We start from the raw sequence: 16,823 nt of genomic DNA, 5'->3' as shown, positions 1-16,823 counted from the left end.
TGAATAAGTGGGTTGCATTAATCAGTCACTTTCTTATAATCATCAGCATGGAGGATGAGGAAAAATAGAGCTCAGAGTGATGAGGGTGCAAATTCTAGCTTACATATATGAGTCATTTATTCAATTACATACTTTATAATCACAAGGATAATCTGTTACTTTAATAAGCCCAATCCTCTTAAATTTTATAAATACTTAAAATACAACATGTAGAGGTTTTTACACAAAATATGAATATCATGGGTCTGATTCTCAGCAACATTCTAGTCCTAATTTCTAGGATTAAAATTTATAAACTCATTTTTAAACAGCTGAAATCATTTCAGACAACGTCGAGTCTACTTTGCCAAGCAATCTTTGGGGCTGCCTCCTCAGTTTGCTAAAACTCCCTAACGACCAGAATGATTGTCAGGAATGCGGACTGAATTATTGTTCAAAATACAGGTGAGACAGGGCACTATTTGTATCTTCAACATGGACTAGAGAACTTATAGAAGGAGGTCATCAAACATCCCACATCCCTGGGTTTCAGTCCTACCATCGCATAATTTTCAAGTTGGACTTGAGCCTCTAACCTCCACCCAGGATTACTAAACCACTCGAGAGTATACTGGATTAATTTTACTTGTAACATATTTTTCAGATACACTGTATTGTTAAATAGGAATTAAATGCTATCATTTATTTTCCTGTTTAGATCAAGAGACCTTAGACCTTGAGAGAACTCTGCATTCCTCTCATATTCTTCCTATGTGGTAGGGCCCCACAGTTGTTGGGGTTTTTTATATTAAAAAAGACAGCTAATTGAATTCTCTATCTTTTAACCCTGCTCACCACAACTTCTCAGATGGGTCTGCTGACAGTGTCTCACAAACTTTGATGTGCAACAAATGACAGATCTGAAGAATATTATTAAACATTAAAAAGGATCTCATTAACTTCAAAGTACCCATAGTTCAATAAGATAAAAAATAAGGAAGGGAGAAAAGAAGAATAGACAGTAAAAAAAGGGCAGAAAAAATAAACTGAGGCCAAAGTTTAGGTCAGTTTACAAAATACAAGTCATCCCACATCCTACTAAAACGTTTCATTTCACAGTCCGGAGTCTGAATTTCATAGCAGCCAAAGCAAAGAATAAAGCGTAATCGTACCTTCCATGAAGTAAACACAAACAAGTCACCTGATAATATCCCTAGGTCCAAGTTTTCTGGTAAATTTATTTCATGGGTCCTCATAAAGAGGATAATTTATGAAAATGCTGTAAACTGCTCTACCCTCAAGTCCAATAATTCGTGATGTTTGAAATGGACACATGAAGTGCTAGAAAAAAGCAGAGAGTTCTTGAAGGTGACACTCCTCGGAGAGCTGTACGGTGGCTTACAAGTTAAGTCCTCAAAGACATCCACATAAAAATGCAAGACAATTGTTTTTTATAAGAACCCTCAAAATGAGCCAAGTACATGAGCAATGAGCAGTGGTTCAGTTCATCCCCGTGGGCCTCCGCGTGGTCAGTGTGAGAAAGAGGATGCCCGGTAGGTGGGACAGACTAAATAATCCCTGCGTTCCTCCTAGCTCGGAAGGAATGTTTGTGATTCTTGATTCCATTTTCACCGAGACCCTATTACGTGCTACTTTCCTGGATAAAAAGAATTATACACACACACACACACATGTGCACAGCTCTGAGTATTTAATAATTTAACTATTCTGGAAAGTAGATTTGCTGCTATTTGCCTGTTGTGATAGCTGGAAAGGATCCAATATTTGCACACAAATTGATCCATGAATGTCAACAGGGAGCAGACTCACTGTCCTCCTAAATTGTTCATCTCTGAACTCAGATGAAGGTTACAAACTCTCATCAAATATTCAAACTGTCTTTTGACTGCTTCTGTCAGACTGACATTTTCAGCTAATATGTGCGTGGATGCATATGCTGAATGAGGTACTCAACACCCCAGTGTTTCAAAGTGTCCTTGTATTCAAAGTCCCAAAATATTTTCACCATTAAAATCCCTTAACTGAAGACCCAACTAAAATGCTGGGCTTTTGAAAAGTTGGTGTCAAAATTGCACAGAAAAGACAGAGCCACCAGGAACTGGATAAGAATGAAGTGAGAGAAACAAAAAATTAACAATCTTAAAAGGAATTTTGAAAGGTAATAGTAGAATCTTCAAAGTATTTTACAAAACATTATTGCCTGTGCCTCCCAGATGCCACAAACATGTAAACATATCACATGTGTGCCGTGTACATATGTACATGTGTGCATTTCCCATAATATTTTGGGAGGAAATATCTGTAATCCTGGTTTAGAATATGTTACAATTCCTTCTTTCCATCTCCAAAGAAAAAACTATGTAACAAAATAAAAAGCATATTCCAGATCATTCTTACAGTGGCAGGAGCCTGACATGTTTCTATAAATGCTTTGCACAGCGTTGCTATTAATGATGTGATTTTCTAAAGCTATGAACAGCTTTGGCAAATTTCCAAACAAAACAAAGCATACTCTTTCTTCAATAAACCCGATAGTTAACATTTCTGAGAAATTCAGTGCATATTAAAACTATGCAAAAATTACTTTAAGCGTATATGTACAATACTAACTTCTCAGATAATAAAGTATTTTTTCACCTGTGACAAAGTCCAATTAGACATTAAAATATCATGTAAGAGATATTAAAATCTTATTTTAATATTAAGATCTCTTATTTTAATATCTCTTACATGATATTGGTTGAATTGTGATTCCTAAAACTTTATATATTGAAGTCCTATCCCAGTGCCTCAGAATGCAACCCGATTTGGTAATAATTACAGATGCGGTAAGTTAAGATGAGATTGAACTGGTGTAGGGTGGGCCCGAGTCCAGTGTGACTGGTGCCCTTACAAAAAGAAGAAATTTGGTCACAGAGACATCACACAGAAGAAGCCTTGTGAAGATGAAGGCAGAGATCAGGGTGATACTTGTGGTACTTTTTGTCACAACAGCCCCAGCAAACTCACACAACATGGGTGAGAGTGAAACTTCTCAAAGGGCAGCTTTTTAGATCAGTTTCACTCCTGAAGCCAAATGAGTGTAGCATCCATTCAATAGACTCCATTTTTTTATACAGTCCCATGCAAAAGAGAGATAGTCTTATGGGGAATCAGGGAGAACGGTGAGCAGACAGCCATTACAACCCAATCCATAGCATTCCTGTCGGGGAGGAAAGTGTTACGTAATGCTGAAGAACATCTCCACAGTGATGGAAAAGTCACTTCAGCCTACATCTGTCACAGCCTGGCTGGCATGGTGGCCGAGATACAGAGTGAGAGAGCGTGGCTGAGGACAAGCCAGAGCCACCAGCCAGCTATCTTCCAGGACCTGGCAGTCTGGCATCTGCACTTGCTTCCCTAGGGATAAAAATATAGTAATAAATAAAACCATCTGAATGACCAACTATATATTACTTATAAATCATAATAGTGCAGGGTGACATCAGGGAGTCAGAGAAGGCTTCCCCAGGAAAACAATTACCCTGAGCCAGGGAGGGGGATGGGAATCATTTGGCAAAAGGATGGATGGCGCCTGAGAAGATGTTCTGAGGCAGGAAGGGTCTTGGCCCAGAGGAAACGAAAAAGGACTGGAGAGAGTGGCATTTAGATAGTGAGGGTGGAGCGACCCAAGAGGAAATGGCAAGGCAGGCCGGGGTCACACTGTGCATGGCCTTAGCAGGCCACAATGAGGGTTTGAAGCAAGCATCACACTTAAATTTTTGAAGAGATTTCTGCGGCTGCCTCACAGAGGTGAGGGAAATCATTTCTAAACCCCCATCCTCTGCAGAGCATATTCTCAGGCAGGTACGGCAAGCCCAGGTGTGGCATTGCCGTGGAGTGCCATCTCACTGCCTGGCGGTTGTCAGATCCCCTTCCCACTGCCCCTCAGGGAAACTGTGTGCAATAGTGGACAGTGCGTGGGATACGGAGTCTCGTGCTTGGATTAAAGTCCAGGCTCTGCTATTTACTGCTGTGCGACCGCTGAAGAGTTGCTTAACCACTCTGGGCTTCAGCACACACGGACCCTGGATGGCTTGGTAGACAAAGAGTACACTGAGATAGCAGATCACATTCTAGTCTACGTTCTGCCCCTTACCATCTCTCAGTCAATTTGACTTCAGATACCTTAGTTATAAAAGAAAAGCAGTGTCTTTTCTTTTTGCATAGAGTCACGGTTAGAAGGTGAGGAGAAAAGAAATTTAGAACACCCCGTGAACTACACCATCTTCTGCAAATTAACTGAGTGACATCCTCCTCGGGCTTCCTCGCCTATCCATTTGCCTATCACATCCCATTTGCAGGTTCAAAACTTCCTAGGTCGGTTTCTCCCCTGCACTGAAAGTACCATCACAGTTACATTTTCAGTCACGTAACTTCTCATGTGCTGGAAACTCCAGCACACTGGATCTCCCTCTGCGTTAGAGTCACAGTGAGAAAACGCACAGCTGGGCAGCAGCCGATCTCCTCCCCTTCCCTGCCGCACTCTGTGTTCCCACGCCCTAGGTACACACGATGGCCTCTGAAACACGGTACATTCAGGAACCTTTCAGTCACAAGAGTTGCAGCATGATTTCTACAGGTTCTTGATCTAAGCTCACCGCTCCTCTGCCTACTCCATGGCAATTCCTTTGCTCTCAATACGATTTTTTAAAAGCCTGCCTTTCCCTCACCAGCCCACCCCTTTTGCCCTGCTTGCTTTTAAAATAAGAGTCCTTACACTCACGAAGTTAATAGGTTCTCACACAGATGAAATAGCAAATACTTTATTGTACATTCTCAATCATCTAAGGAAATAACAGGGAAAGGAGTTTTTAATCCCCATTTTAGAACTTAAAAAGTTAAAAAAAACAAAAACAAAAAACCAAGGCCCAGAAAGTATAGGTGACTTGCTCCAAGGTCACGGATAGTATGTTGCTAAGTCTGGCTGCACACAGCAGCCTGCTGACTCACAGTCAACATCCTGACCGCTGGTCCTTGTGAGTTCCACAGGAGCAACCAGAGGTATGACCAAGAAGGAACATTCACAACTACCTTTATCAAACCAACAGCCTGAATCCAGAGGTAAACCGGAAGGTAAAGACAGGAAAAAGTCATTGACTTCAAGAACTGCTGGGCGTCATTCAATCCCCACAGTAGAGTTTAGTGGGCCATTAATACACTTCAAGGCTTTTAGGATTTCTGAGTGCTTCTGTGATCCTCTTCTTCTATATGTGGCCCTGGGCTCCATACATTTCCTTCAGACTTCAAATACGTGGAATTTCTTCCAATGGGGGAAAAAAAGTCTCCATTTTCCTTTAGAACTTGGATGGGTAGGAGTGGAAATACTTAATGGTACCAGTGAAAATATTCTGGAACAAAATATGATTTTCTCCATTTTATTCATTCACTTCAACAGACATACAGAGCCAGCTTGATGCTTAGATTATCAGTCAACTTCCATAAAGGTGTGGTTTCAAAAAGCCCAGGACAGAGGTTTGGTGCAGTGAGAAAAACACCAGCTCTGCAGTCCTGGTTGTTTCCATCCCAGGATCCACCATTTAATAATCACGTGGCCCTGGGATGCATTTGTCCCACCTAGAAACATGGGAATATCTTTTGAAAAAGTTAATATATAGCAGGCACTACAAGCTTATGGCCCATGGGCCATATCTAGTCCACAGTCATAATTCCCTTGGCTCACAAAATTGTGAAAAGTTTTTAAATTCCTTTAGAGGAGGCCTGTCTTCTATTTGGCAACTCTTCACTCCTCCTGCTGGTCTTACTCGTACACTGACCCGAATCAGGAATTTGTGTTCTGTGCCCAAGCCTGTGGGCGTATGTGAGTTGACCTTTCCTTCAGGAGCTCCGTGAGGGTATAAAAGCTCCTAGCTGATAACAAGCACTCGGAGAATACAGGTATCCCCCACTTTTCAAAAGTTCACTATCTACCTCTTGCTTTTATGAAAGACATCAGTACCTGTTTTCTCTAGCTAAAAAAATCCAAAGAGGACTTACCCTTTTACTGAAAAAGGCAAAAAGTGGAAACAGCATTCGGCGTTTGTTTTGTGCCAGCCATCACAGCGGCAGTGTGCACCCCGAGCAGCTAGTGTGGCCCCACCAAACTCCTTCCCCCAGAACTACACTCAGCATCCCAGCATCAAGCCTCCATAGTTTTGAACTGTGTCTGTGAGCATCTGTGCTTTATCTTTATTCATGTTCTGCATTCATTAGCCACATGTGTTGTAAGGTAATTGCTTCTTCACTTTATGCCATTTTGGCTTAGGAAAATGTTCATAGGAAAGCTTTCTGTTCTGAGAGTAGGGGAAACCTGTGTTCTGGTTCTCTGAAATTTGAGCAGTCTTTGCAACCTGGGAAGTGCCATTTTGTGATTTGAGTTTCAACTTTCAGTCTCTGTGGTTGGGTCCTCATCTTCTCCTCCTTCCCCATGATGGAGTGCCCAGGGCATATCCTTGGGCCTCTCCTTGTCCCTGATTACAGTTACTTCTATTGTGAGCCCATCCAGTCTCAGGGCTTTAAGTATCATCTACAGACTGATGGTTCCCACATATGTTCCAGAAAAGATACCTCCCAGGAACTCCAGGCTCAGTATCCAACTGCCTACCTGACTGTCTCCACTTGACTTTCTAACAGTGGGGTAATTGTATATTCAGTTCTCCAGAATCTTCCTGGTTTGCATAGGACAACCCTGGCTTGGGCACAGCATCCTGACTGGCCTAGTGTGTGTCCTGAATTTTCATTTTTATGAAGTACCATCATGTCACCTTAATTACAGTCAGCCAGGGTGGGTTTGTGAGTTCTCCACTCTGTACTTCCAGCCCCTGTCTTGGTCTTACATACTAACATGGAGGATGTGCGGGCAGTAAACAGAGCTCTCACTTTAACACGTGCTTGCATTTTAAATAACCCCTCCCTCTTCTCCTACCCCTTCCCAGATGAAATATAACTAAGATAACTAATATAATTCCCTCTTAAATATACCAAACAGGGCACTTGCTGCTTAAAAAGAAAAAATTCAACTCCTGGTGTCAAGTAGTGTTAGGAAAAGTATTGGAAGTTACTGCTGCAGCCAGCCACGTGATATATCAGAAGATTTTACCATGGACATGACCCTGACCTATAAGATACACAGTGACGCAGGAAGACAGTCAGTGAGGTCAGTGAAAAACATGGAAATTATTCATCAGGAGGACATGAAAAATATTCAGGAAATAGAGACTGAGCACAGGTCTAGGAGTAGATTAGTCTCAGTTGATTAGTAGATTAGTGGATTTGTCACAGAGATCTTGTCATTTACTACATGGTAAAAATCTACAACTACTTATTTATTTTCTTGTTTGAAAACGTAGTTTGTATTTTTGCAGTAAATTCTTTCAGCAGCAATGAGCTAAAAAAAAGTGCAAGTGTGTGTTTAATGAAAAAATTAAGCACAGGATATACCTGCCTAAAAATATTAATAATCGAAGTATAATTTATACAAAATGTTGACACCATCCACCATGGAGTTATAGTAATATCAAGTGACCACATGAAAACCAGACACAAATCTACTGAAGAAACTTCAGCACTTCTTTCAGAGTTGACTCAATAGCGATTGCAAGAAAGCTTTGTCCCTTATTTGGATCCTGGTTTAAAAAAAAAAGAAAGAAGGTATTTATTGGATAATTAGAAGTATGAATACTGGTAAGGTATGTGATGGTATTAATGAATTATTAATTTGTAGGGTATGACAATGGTATTGCAATTATGTTTTTTAAATGTCTGCTCAACAATCTCCAATGTCTTCTCATCTCCTTCAGAATTAAAAGCAAATGCTCTTACAAAGGCATAATATAACCTATACAAACTGGCCTTATTACCTGCCACTTTTTCTCTTCCTCTTTCTTTTAGCTAATACCTACTTAAACGGGGTGGTCGAGGATGCAATTGCTAAGGAGTATAAACCAGAATACACTTAAAGTAGTATAAACTGAATAGTCCTTTTACCCTACCAATGTTTCTACTCCACTTTCAGTACAGAAGCATTTATCAATCTTTTTTCTAAAATAAAATTACAATTCAGATTTAAGTTGTATTCAAAATACAGAGTAAATGGGACATAAAAAAGACACGCCAGGTATATTAAAGGAAGAATAAATTGCAGAATCTCCAGATTATAAAGAAACTCAGGCTTGTCTCTAAAAGGATATACTGTTAAAGGCATGGCCATCATTAGTCTTCACCGAGGCTACACACTGTCCCCTGAACAATAATGTGCACAGTCCTTGATTTAACCGCCCCATGAGCAGTAAGCATGACAGCTCTCGGTGCAGGTCAGTGCGGTCCTGTTCTCCCTGGTCAGCACTGCAAACTCGCAGCATTTCCCCCCCTCTGGATCCTGGAGCTGCTTGTTTAACTCTGAGCTCCCCAACATATTGTGAAGCCAAACAGCTCCGCCCTTGTCCACAAAGCAAATACAAATACAAGAGTGACTGGGCCCCCACACCCCAGAGAGAGCCAGATGCAGACACCACTGGGGAAGGCAGCCTGTGTGACCTAGTAAGAACTCTTAATTACATTTGACATGCAGAGTTGATAATAGAGACTGGAGTCACAAGGACAGGACTCTTACACCTGTAAGCCTTCTTTAAACAACCAACCAGAAAGACGAGTTCAGGAACTAGCTGTGGCTGCCCATTGACACACAACCCAGGGAGCCAAGGGTGTAAAATAACATGCAAGTTAGCTGCCATGTCAGCAGTGAGACACTGGGAGGATTGTGATATTGTCATCAGCACAATGTGTGTGTGTGTGTGTGTGTGTGTGTGTGCGCAGTGAGAGAGAGTTCTTGAGTCCCACAGCTCTTTGTCAGGATCCTTCAGTGGAGTTGTTTTCCAGGCAGGGTTTTCATAAAACTGAATACATACACACAGACTCTGCAGCTCCTCCTCCATCCTGTCTGTCCCCCCAACCCCCCCTCACTAGGTCACCTGACAGATGAAGGTTGAGTTACTGCAAAGCAAACACAGCTCCCGGCTGCTGAGCTCAGGACCTGGAAGTCTTTACTTCCCAATGCCACTCACCTTTGGCTCTTTGGGAGCTCAGAGCCCTCGATACACTTATGTAGGGAGCACTGCAGTGTCAGATGTCATCCCGACTAAACAGATAGAACAGGGTTCCTTCATCTCTTTTTACAATTGATGTTGATATCCAAGATACAAGCATCCAAGAAAGAGAAGCTGTACACAGAGTGTAGAGGTTTAAGAGCAAAGGGTCTGGAGCCAGACTCTCTGGGTTCAAATCTTGGTTTTGTCACTTACTGTCTGTGTGACCTGGGAAAGTTAATCTCCGTGTTTCCATTTCCTAATCTGCAAATGAGCTCAAAGTAGCCTCTTTTCCAGAGAGTTGTTATAAGGATTTAATTAATTAATATACTTAAAGAGCTTAGAGCAGTGCCTGTCAAAAGGCAGAGTTATTCACAATTCTCTAAATAAGGCACTTGAGGCAAGTAAATAAGAAGTCAGCAGATAATCCTGGGGAGAAAACTAGTGTAGTGGAAATAAGATTGGACTTGGCCTCAGGGGCAGGGGCTGGGATCCCCTGCCTGCACCACAAACTAGCCAATATCTCAGTAAATCGCTTTCAAAGGCTTTAAGCCTTATATCGTGCAGCTTGGTCTGGCAAGACCCATCTCTCTCCATGATTGCTATGAAAGCTCATAAGGTGTTGGAGACAGCAAAACTTTGTAAATAATGTTGTACCAATATTGAGGTGAGCTCCTATTTTTCTTTCTATCGTAACAGCATTACTGGTATACCATATAACTCAACTGCTTAAAGTGTACAACTCAAAGGCTTTTAGTATCTTGGTAGATTGTGCAAACTCACCACCATAATCAACTTTAGAACACTGTTAACAGTCCTTTATATTGCTGAATAATATTCTAGTGTATTATTTATGTATAGTGTACCTCTCATAGATAAAATACATAGATTCTTTTTCCTAATGTGACCACCTCTGCCCTTTGATTAGATTGTTGCATCCATTCACATTTGTTTTCTATGTATCTTGTGTCTCTATAGCTCAAATATAGAAACATTTCATTTTCTACACATCTCTTGCCTTGATTACTCCCCACTGAGCTCCAACATCATGAATCCAACTGCCTTCTGGACATTTCTGTTAAGACCTACAGACGCCTCAAATTTAAACAGCACACCTAAGGTGGCACTCTTTTCTCCAAAGCTTGTGTGTTTCTCTTCTTGTATCCCATATTCTGGTTAGCTATGCCAAGTGTCTAGTCACGTACACCAGGGGCCTAGGAGCTTTCCTCAGGTCCTTCTCCCTTCTCAACTCACATTATATTGCCCTAAGAGCTGGGCTTTTTCCACAAAGTCTCTATCTTCATTCAAGCCTTTATTGTTCATCAGCCTCCCATCTTTCTTCACTGCCAGTCCATTCCCTACAGGGCAACCAAAGTGATTGCTCTAAACCACAAATCTAACAATATCATCCCTTGCCAAACTCTGTCGTTAGCATCACTACCTGCAGCCACATTCCACAGCTTAGTCATCTAGTACGACCTTTGTGACTTTTGCCGTGATGACTATCACTATCATCATCCTCATCATCATCGTCATCATCATCACATGTTTATTTGCATAGTACCTATATCATTATTTGCTTAGCTAAATTTATTTCTAGAGGAAATGTGATCATTGGTGTTCTTTATCTTTATGTCTCTTAGCACCAACCAATACTGAGCACAAGGCATGTATGGGTTAGGATTAACATGCATGGGTTAGACTCAACGTCTGTGGAATTGGCAGGTAGTATTAATTCACATAAAATGGAACTTATTTATAAAACATAAAACCTAAACAGCATCAAAAAAACAAAAACCCCACTGCAGAGGTGTCTCCCCTACAAAGAATATGCTCCTGTGAAAGCCTTTTCCCTGAGGACCTGGCTTGTTTTCCTTTCCTGAACAATGCGTGTTTTTGTTTCACCATGTTCGCCTCTTTTTCTTGGTCCAAGAACACCCAGAGTCCATTGTGCAGTGACTTACAATCACAAACGGATAAAAAGAACACACATTTCTATGTGTTTATCCTCCTCCCTTGCTCCCTTATCTTTCTCCCTGGCCCTTATTTTGCCCTTACTTTTCTTTTGCTCTGATATCACTTTCTTACACAATTAAACTTATTATATTTCATACATTTTTATAAATACCTCAAATTATTTTAGGAAAAAGTAGGGAATAAATGAAATCATAACATAATTTAAATAAGGATTGTAAGTATTTAAAAAATGTTCTTACATAATTTGCTAAAAATGAAACTTCTGTGGTAATTTGTGCAAACGCCTTTATATATATCCACTCCTGGAAACAGGAAAATACAACCAGTTCAGATCATTCCCCAAGGTGAAGTATCCACTCTTATTCCTGGCTAGTTGAATTTCATTTCATGTGACTCAAGGTGACCACATGTTTCCCTTCGCTGCCCTGTAATTACGAAACTGCTCAAAACATTCAGCTGACTTTGCACTATCCCAGCCCAGGAGTTTTGCTCACTATACCAGGGGGAACCCCTCCCCCCAAAAAAACAGAATTATCTTCTGGAGGATAGGCCCCGGTAGTACAGCTTCCCCCCGCCAGGTGAGTGTCCTGGGAACCCATCGGTATCAGTGTGCCAGCTGACGTTGTTGAGAGAGGCCGTGTTTGGCTTCAGCGAATTTTTTATGAAGACTCAACATGTTTGCCCATTTCGTGATGGGTGATTTACGAGTGCACCCGCCCACACCACACTGAGTGTTCAGTAGTTTTTGACCAAAAACGGCATGACCCCTGTGCCTCACCCTCCCTATTCACTGGATCTCACCTTGAATGAATTTTTTTGTTTCCCCAAATGAAAAAAGTTCTTGAAGGGAAATGTGTTGCCGATGTGGAAGAGGTGAAACAAAAAACAACAGAAGCACTGAAAGGCATCAAAATCAATGAGTTCAAAAACTGTTTTGAGCAGTGGAAAAAAGTGTCTCGATAGGTGTATTGCATCAAATGGAGAGTACTTTGAAGGTGACTGAAGTTTAAACATGTAAGAATAAATATGCGATATTTTATAAATAAATTCCGGCTTTTGGGGTCCCCCACAACAATTGCCTGATGTCTAAAACACTGATGCGCTGTGTTTGAGACCCATGAATCTGCTGCTGTAGCCATTCAGTCTTGTTAGCACAGCCAGTTAATTATCAGCTTCAAATTTCACCATGAAAAACTCACAGAAGCTAGAATCTTTGACTAGTAGCAGGTGAAACTCAGACCAGTTGACTGATCCTGGCACTACCTCAAATGTGTTTTGTTTGAAGCTTTAAAACTCCCTTTGCCTGGATCATAAAAACAAGCTTGCCACACTTATGCCATCAGTGACTATCATTGGACAACCAAAAACTACACTGTAAATTAAAGGAAATTTGTAATTCAATTTTTTAAATTCCAATTTAAGTGTAATTTCATGGAAACATCTTTAATAAGTATACTTAATTCAAAAGCAATTGTTTAACAAACAATTACATCCTCAGGATGAGTGTAAAGACTTAGACAAATGCATCCATCTTATGTTAGGTGTTAACTAATCAATTACAATGTCATTAGCAGAATTGTCTGACAAATCGAGGGAAGAGATGTAAGAATCTGGGAAAAATAAATACACCTAAGTATTTGGGTATCTTACCACTTAAAAAATAGTTAGAGTTCCTGACCTGCCAAATGCCAGGTGGATTAAATATTTGATTGTAGAAAAGGAATGCATAAAAGTAGCAGAAGAAAATATAGGTAAATATTTAAACAACCTCAGAATTATAAAATGTTTTTTAAAAAAGAACAGTCAGAAAGCATAAAAAGATTTTGTTATATTAAAATTTAACATATGGTGGCACATCAAACATCAAAACACCACCATAGAAAAATCAAAAGGCAAATGACAAACTGGGAAACATTTGTAAAATACATAATAGGATGTTGAAATATTTTAACTTCAGTATCCGAGGCAATCTGTGCCAATTACCCAGATTCTAAGGGTTTATAAAGGGAGTTTCTGGAAACCAGTTTTTGCAATCCTTAGCCACCACTTTGAGAGGATCAAAGGGTTGAAGTTGAAGACGCCATAGAAACTGGAGTTGAGAGAATTTTAGAAGAAAGAGTTGTTGATGTATTATGGGTAACAACCATGAGAGGGGTAGTACTTAGTCCTCTTCTCAAGCCTAGAGAGAGATAATTTAAGAAGCCTTCTCAAGGAGCTTGTTAAGCACTCCCTGGAGTGTGCAGGACAGGATGGACTGGTATATGGCTCAACCCTGAATTTTAAAATGCCCACAAGTAAGAGACAGGCTGCTGCAAACATGCAAGCAAACCAGAGAACTATCTTTGCGCAATAATTCCTCTCCTCCCAACTGCAGGTCAAAGTACCTGATCTGGACAACAGACGTGGAATCCATAGTGTGACTATTACCTAGGAGTTCTTTTGAAAGGGATCAAGGAGGTAACATCAGGATATCTATTTTGGGTAATTCAAACCAAATCTCCTACTGAACACAATAGAAAAAGCTAGGTAAAAAATATGTTGTAAAGGATAGCTTGGAAGTGCTAAAGAGCTAACTAAATGGTGATGAGCTACCCCACTGAAATGCTGGAAAAGCTGTAACCCAGTGTGCTGAGTCTAGCATTTGACACCCCTTTTCCCCTAGGACATATGTCTCTCCAACAAAGGTAGCTGAGAGGCAAGCAGTGATTGTCCCAGGCTCGTGGGGATAGAAGGAATCAAAAGAAAGATGCCAGGCTTTGCAAAGATGGGCAGGACAAGGAACCAAGGGCCCAAAGCAACCATCCATGGGTTTACTCTGAACACTAGGAGTAAGGGTGAAGTGAAAATAAACTCATCCTGGGACTTGAACTCTCCTCGGTGGTCCAAGAAAATCTCAAGCACTAAAATTGGAAATAGTTGATATCATTGTAGTAGTATCTCCAGGGGCTGAGCAGAATGAAATAAAAGCACCTGCTAGAGGTACAAAAAGCATTTCAGGCCTCAAATTTTCCCACAAATAACTTTCCAGAAATCAGAAATAGTGTTCCACATATAATCAAAGAAAACAAGGCTTATAAGGCCATAAGGTAACATGAACAAAACCTAGTGGGAATAACAGACAACGGGACACAAGCTCTGAGACAAGTATGGTCACTATACTCCAGGAAACAGTCTTGGCATGGGTCTGGGAACTTTAAACAAGGAAACCGCACATCAGATAAAGAAACAAACAAATTTTAGAACTGAAAGATAAGAAAAAATATTAAGAGCTGAATGCACAGGATAATGTACTATGATGTGCTTGAGTTTAATAGTCAAATGAAGGATCAGTTTAATATTCCAAAGCCAATCAATGTAATTCATCATATTAACAGCATAAAGGAGAAAAATTGAATCATTTCACTAGATGCATAAAAAGCATTTGATAAAATGCATTATCAATCCATGATTTTTAAAAAACTCTCAGCAAATAGGAATGGAAGAAAACTTCCTCAGTCTCATAAATGTCATCTATTAAAAACTGTTAACCAATATCATATGTAATGGTGAAATATTAAACTATCTTTCCTATGTTTGGGGAAAAGGTGAGAAGGAATACTCTCACTTTTTCTATACAATGCTGTCCTGAAGGTCCTAGCCATGGTATGAAAGCAAGGAGATAAAAGGCAAAAATATTAGAAAGAAAGATATAAAACTATCTCCATATTCAGATAACAGTATTTTTATATCCTCAGAAATCTAGAAAACAAATATTATAAATAAGTGAATTTATCAAGGTAACAGGATACAATATTGATATAGAAAAAATTATATAGTTTGTAATATTAGAAAACATTAGAAAAAGATATGTGAAAACAATTTCATTTACAATAGCATGAAAAAACATAAAGTACTTAAGAATAAATAGAACAAAATATATGCAAACCTCTACAATAAAATCCCTAAGACATAGCTGGGAAACATTATTTTAAAAAGTGAAATAAATATTCATGGGTTGGAAGACAGGACGGTATTAGCATAAGGATAAACATATAGCTAATGGAACAAAAAAGAAAGTCTAGAAATTGATCCATACTTATTTGATCTATTGCTTTTTGATAAAGATAATGCGGCTATTCAGTGAGGAAAGGGCAGTCTTTTCTATAAATGGAAATAAAATGGATACCACTTATAAATTAACTCAAGATGAATAAATAACCTATTACAAAAACTAAAACTATAAAAATTCTGTAAGAAGGACTTACTATAGGAAAAAATTAAGATGAACTTTATCAAATGAAAAAAGTTTTGCTATTTTAAAGACACCATCAAGAAAACAAAAAGCAAGCCACAAACTAGAAGCTTATATTATTACAGCTATCTGATAAAGGATTTATATCCAGAATATGTAAAGAACTCTTATAATCTAATAAGAAAAACAAATCAAGAAAGAAAGAAAGAGAGAGAGAGAGAGAAAGAAAGGGGGTGAAGAAAGAAGAAAGAAAGAAAGAGAGAGAGAGAGAGGAAGAAGGAAGGAAGGAAGGAAGGAAGGAAGGAAGGAAGGAAGGAAGGAAGGAAGGAAGGAAGGAAGGAAGGAAGGAGAAAGAAAGAAAGAAAGAAAGGAAGGAAGGAAGGAAGGAAGGAAGGAAGGAAGGAAGGAAGGAAGGAAGGAAGGAAGGAAGGAAGAAAGAAAGGAAGAAAGAAAGAAAAAGGAAGGAAGGAAGGAAGGAAGGAAGGAAGGAAGGAAGGAAGGAAGGAAGGTTAAAAAGGGAGGGCAAACAACTCAAAAAAAGGAGGAGGGCAAGCTATACAAAAGTAAATATACCAATAGCACATAAAAAACTGCACAATATCATAAGTCATCAGGGAAATGCAAATTAAATACTCAGTGAGATATCATTATACATATCAGGATGAACAAAAATAGAGAGGTTGATGATATCAAGTGTTGGTGAGAGTGTAGGATGACTAGAAATCTTATACACTTATGGTGGGAACATAAAGTTATACCACTGCTTTGGAAGCTGGGCAGTTATTTTTTTTTAATGTTAACATTTTTCCATGAAGCATATGACCCAGCCACTTTTCACTGAGCATTTACCCAAAATAAATGAAAACATATGTCCATGCAAAGACTCGTACATGAATACCCATTGCAGCATTGTTTGCAATAGCCCAAAACTCAAAATGTCCATCAACAAGTGAATGGATAAACAAAAGGTGGTACATCCATACTATGTACTACTATCAGCAACAAAAGAACTGAACTACTGCAATATGCAAGAACATGAATGAATCTCAAACCCACCAAACTGAGTTCAAGAAGCCAGACACAGAAGAGTACATACTGCATGGTTCCATTGATATGGAATGCTGACCAATACACACTAACAAAAAGATGCCTGACCAGGGATGGAGGATGGAAAAGACTGCAAGGGTACTCCAGGAAATTTTGGGAGGTAATAGGAATATTCTGTATCTTGATTGTGATAGTGGTTTCATGAGTATAACTACCAAAGCTCATCAAAGCACAAATCTGTGTTAAAATGGAAAAAGCATTCTCATATAGTCTATGCACATGACCAAGCAGTAACAATTTCACTAGACAATAAGCAATATGTTGCAAATCCTTGAAAACTATAGTGCTTGTATGACACAGAGAGATCTGATCAGATTACTGGCGAGGAGAAGAAATGGGCTATAGGAGGAGTTTGCCGAGGCAATGGTAAAAAGTCTAGGACAGGA

At 39.6% G+C, this 16,823-nt stretch overlaps 1 long non-coding RNA gene across 5 annotated transcripts in view; it reads left to right on the top strand.

Annotated features, from left to right (window-relative positions):
- Positions 1 to 16,823, top strand: part of LOC139440909 (uncharacterized) — a 126,228-nt gene that overhangs the window by 51,945 nt on the left and 57,460 nt on the right. The window lies entirely within an intron of this gene.

This window comes from Desmodus rotundus, chromosome 1 (genome assembly GCF_022682495.2).
Source record: "Desmodus rotundus isolate HL8 chromosome 1, HLdesRot8A.1, whole genome shotgun sequence".
In the NCBI taxonomy this organism is placed as follows: Eukaryota; Metazoa; Chordata; class Mammalia; order Chiroptera; family Phyllostomidae; genus Desmodus; species Desmodus rotundus.
The sequence above is the reverse complement of the archived record's forward strand: the minus strand, read 5'-3'. Positions and strand labels throughout refer to the sequence as shown.